This window comes from Haplochromis burtoni, unplaced genomic scaffold, assembly GCF_018398535.1.
Source record: "Haplochromis burtoni strain Fernald_Lab_line unplaced genomic scaffold, NCSU_Asbu1 Contig_1443, whole genome shotgun sequence".
Classification (NCBI taxonomy): domain Eukaryota; kingdom Metazoa; phylum Chordata; class Actinopteri; order Cichliformes; family Cichlidae; genus Haplochromis; species Haplochromis burtoni.
In genome coordinates this window covers 25,345-29,712 of record NW_024583804.1, presented here as the reverse complement: position 1 = coordinate 29,712, position 4,368 = coordinate 25,345, and the positions used below count along the sequence as shown (strand labels likewise).

At 44.6% G+C, this 4,368-nt stretch overlaps 1 long non-coding RNA gene across 2 annotated transcripts; it reads right to left on the bottom strand.

Moving 5' to 3' along the window:
• LOC121813303 lies at positions 1–2,715 on the bottom strand. 2 transcript variants are annotated; one of them, XR_006053627.1, is made up of 4 exons: positions 2,599–2,715; positions 1,190–1,617; positions 320–457; positions 1–236 (listed from the first exon to the last, which is right to left on the bottom strand). It is a non-coding gene; the product is annotated as an uncharacterized LOC121813303 (long non-coding RNA). The 2 variants fall into 2 exon arrangements; XR_006053628.1 differs by having other exon boundaries at positions 1,190–1,280; positions 2,599–2,703.
• Positions 2,716–4,368: the final 1,653 nt, after the last annotated feature.

Sequence of the window (4,368 nt, the reverse complement as noted above, 5' to 3'; positions counted from 1 at the left end):
ACAGAATGGGCCACGTGACCAGTTAAAGTGGTGACAAACTGTTGGCTCTGTCTATCAAAACGAAAAGTAGTTATTGGGGCTAAAAAAGGATTTACAGCCTATTAAACGTGCAAGAGGGCTGATCCAGTTTCCAGCGAGTCCATCATCAGCTGGGCTGATTCATAACCAGAACGTCCCAAGTGTGAAGTCAGTGAATCAGTGCTGGCCTAGTGCTAAACAAAGTGAGGCTGAAGGGACTGTGGAGACATCAGCACATCACATTTTATATTGGTTTTATTATAATGTTCTTCTAATAAGGAACAAAAGCACAGACACCAACCTCCTGATCTGCGGAGCAGTGGTGGTAGAGGAACTTTGTCTCAGCTTTTTAGTAGAAGAGGGGGTGAGAGAAAGGTGGACTTTGGAGGGCTTCGGGGGAGGGAGGATGGAGCAGTGTGAAGTCTTGGACAGGTTTAACCTGACACAGAAAACAAGAACACATATTTGTGTGTGTGTGTGTGATCCAAGAGCAAATACTAACCTTGATCCTTCACAAAAACAAGCACAGCGAACAATTTCTCTAAAAATTCTTCTGATGATTTCTACGCTCACTGCAGGAATCAACATCTGCACATACACTCTGTACAAGAGACATAATACAAATACGCTTCGACGTGTTGGTAGTACCTCGATTTAACTCATGTGGAAGTAGCCCAGTTCTTGGTTGTGTCAGGTTAGCAGTTTAGTGATGTTAGTTTACAGGAGAAGCCGGAAGCACGTTGTGAGTTTGGTTCGTGGTCGTCCTTCACTTTTGTTTCTTTTTGCCGCAGCTCCCATATCCCCGATTTGTAACTATTTACTTTTTACAAAATGTTTCTTGAACTATGGCAGCATCTTATATATCTTCTATATTTGGTGCCGTGGATTCAGGGACCAAAACAAAAACTGTAATGAGCAGAGGCATTATCTACTGATTGTGTGTCTGGCGGCAGCACCTCTCTCTGTGCAAACAAAGCGTGCGTTCTTTGTAGCATTCGACAACAGAGTCACTTATGTACTTGTTTTCTGACATCCACAAAAACATATTGGTGTCTATTATATCTCCTTGTTAATAGAAACTTTGTGTCCAGCGTTTGAGCTAATTCTCAACGTGTCTCTTGCACTGACCACAATAACCATTTATCATGAATTAAATTACAGCAATTGGTACCTTGAGCAGGATGACGCTGATCTCGGTGGGTGTTTCCCTACAGTGCTCTCAGTTTGTCTCCCTGTGTCAGACTGACTTCTTTGCAGTTATTCTGCACAGACACAGAAAGAAAGACACAATTAGCAGCATGAAAACACAACATTGTGATCATAACTCAGTAGCCTGTTTGAATTCTGCAGTAACCATTAAAAAAGGTCATGTTGATGCTATGAAGTCACACCGCTGACGTCATCCAAGCTATATGACTTGCAGAGCACGGTGTTGATTGACAGGTCATCCATGCTGGAAAGCAGCGAGGACACTGCCTCCTGTTCCCTCCCTGCACAGAGTCAGAGCGGTGAAGCTGCTGTTGCTGACTCAGTCTCTGTTGGACCAGCTTCTGTTTAGACCGATGCACGTCACCCTGAACCCACAAACTGTGCTGCTTCCTGCGCACAAACATCAAACACACGCTACAAACTAACTGTGATATCATGTTTAGCAGGTATAACATTCAACATCCTGGTTTAGCGTGTGAGTAGACACACAAAGCTAGTAGCCATTAGCAACAGAGCACTACTGTGGCGTAAGGAGGAAGTGTGCATCCAGAGCTGAGGAGAGAAACCAGCTGCAGCTGAACACTGTGACTGCAGTCTGCAGCAGTAACACAGTTTTCAGGCTTTTTTTTTAAAATTACATTTGATTCATCATCCACCAGTTTCCCACTGCTGCAGTCACCACCACCACCAGCTGCACATGGGCACACTGGGGAATGCCCCACCCTGACCTCCACCTTTTGCTTCTCTTCTAACTTTTACTACATTTCCAGCATGGAGAAACATCTTGTGTGGTAACAGCAATAGATGCCACAGCCTAAGGACAGACGGGCCTTGTTTGTCCAGCACATCTCACAGATGCTCGATGAGATCTGCCGAAGGTGACACCTCAAACCCTTCCTGATCTACTTGTGCTTTGTGTGAAGACTCCAGCGACACTCGAAGTATTAGTGAACAGCTGTACTCAGTGACCAACGCCTTTTGGGTCATTGCAAAATGTCAAACAGTTTGTGTTTAAATAAAAAAAACTGGAAACAGAAAAAGATCCAAGTGGACCAATCACACCTTCACAGGTAAACGCAATGACCCTGATGAAGGCCACTAACACGTTATTGTTCCCTAATACTCTGTCACTGGAGTCTTCACCTCATCAGATCTTTGCCTTCTCCGTGCACCTTGGAGGTGAAGTTGCTGTCTGCTTGTGTTTTGTGACATTATCCTAATGAAGTGTTGCAGACGTGTCTGTGTGCACAGCATTACTCCTGTACTTTCATGAACGGACTACAGCTTAATGATCGTCTCCGACCGAGACCTTTGGAGTCACGGAAAGTGGACCGTTTGGTTTGAGCGGTCACAGCTGAGGCACAAACTCACTCTTCTAAGAAGTTTTTCTGTGGACCGATGATAGATCCAGGTCTGCAGATTCTGATCCAAACAATCGCCTCGGCTGCAGTAAACCGGAAGTGCTTCATCAGGTAGCAGCCAATCAGAGTCCCCGTGCGGCCTAATCCAGCTGTAAATGGACGGAGTGTTTAAAGAGACAAAGTTAAGATAAAAGAAATAAATGACATCAATTAAACATACATAAACACTTGCAGTCCTACCTTTACAGTGCACTGCCACTGCCCCGTCTGTACATTCACACACATGCAGAAAGCATCTGACGATGAGGTCAGAGGGCGTGGTCCCATCAAGAAAGAAGAGGTCGTGGTGCTCAAATCCTGCATCCTCAAACCGCCTGCCATCATACAACTTCCTGTTCAGACGAACCACGGTCGTTACGTCATTTTGGTAAAAGTATGAGAAGTATGCCTCGGGTGTGTGGAGGGGATAACCTGGAGACAGAGTCAACAACAGCTGAGTTACGTCATACGTTTCAATCAGCGAGCGTCTGTTTTTAATGCAAACGTAAAATAAGATTCAATGACGTAGTGTCAGCTGATTTATATTGTAAGGTAAAGACGTTAAATACAGAGAAAACCCCAACCATCGAAGGGCCCCAAGCACCTGCTGACAGTGGAAAAGAAAAACTCCCTTTTAACAAGAACCAGGCTAAGGGAGGGGGGGCAATCTGCCACATATGGTCGGGGTGAGGGGAGGACAACAGGACAAGAGATGGACTGGAAGAGAGCCAGAGGTGAATAATAACTACGTGCAAAGTGGTGTAAATACACAAAGTAAAAAGGGCTGAGTGATGAAGAAGCATGAGTGCATCATGGGAAACCCCGAGCCACTGCAGGGTTCAGGCTCATCTAATCCAGCCGTAACAACATGACAACTCACACATGACAGCACTAAGCAGGAAACAATACACGCCATCAGATAACAGTAGGGTAAGGTTAGCTCTTCTCAGCTGTTTCAGGACGTGCAGGCACTGAGGGGCTGCAGAGGCCTTCTGTCAGGCCAAGCAACATGAGCACTGATGTTGTTTGGAGGCATGCTTTTAGCTTTTAGCTTTGAGATTCTGACTCACCATTTTCTATCTTACCACGAGAATGAGGGCTACTGAACGCCAGAATTTTTCCCGGAACGATCCAGTTCATATCTCCATTTTCAACTCGCTAAAAGCACAAAAAGAAAGGAAAGAAAGACTGTGATAGAGGTTAACGACATATCAGTTAAAAACATTGGCTCCAGAACACCTTAATTATACCACCACTGCAGTAATGAGGGATTAATAAAGTTCTATCTTATCTTATCTTATCTTACATACGGTCTGTTTTGGGGGGCTTTTACCTTTCATTCGAAATCAGTTTTGTTGTAGTGGACACAGGTGAGCTGACTTTTACTTCACTGAGGTGGTACTCACTGACTGTCTATCACTTGGACGGAGTGAGTTATGGATCAATCTAACTGAGAAACTGAGAAAATACAGCGTGCACCAACGCAGGCCTGGACATGCACCGTACGAGCCCTTGGTTGGCCCTGACTGTGTTACTAACAGCACTGCAAATTAATTGGATGAATAACAACCGTACGTTATTTATTTCTTACGGTATCCTGGTCCTGTTTTCATTGATATAGACCTGTAGAACAGTCAGCACTCTGCAGTCTGTTACCTCATAATGTTCATATTCTTCTGCACTGAACCTTTCAAAATCCAGGAAACCATGTTGTAATGCCTGCAGAGGAAAAGAGCAGAAA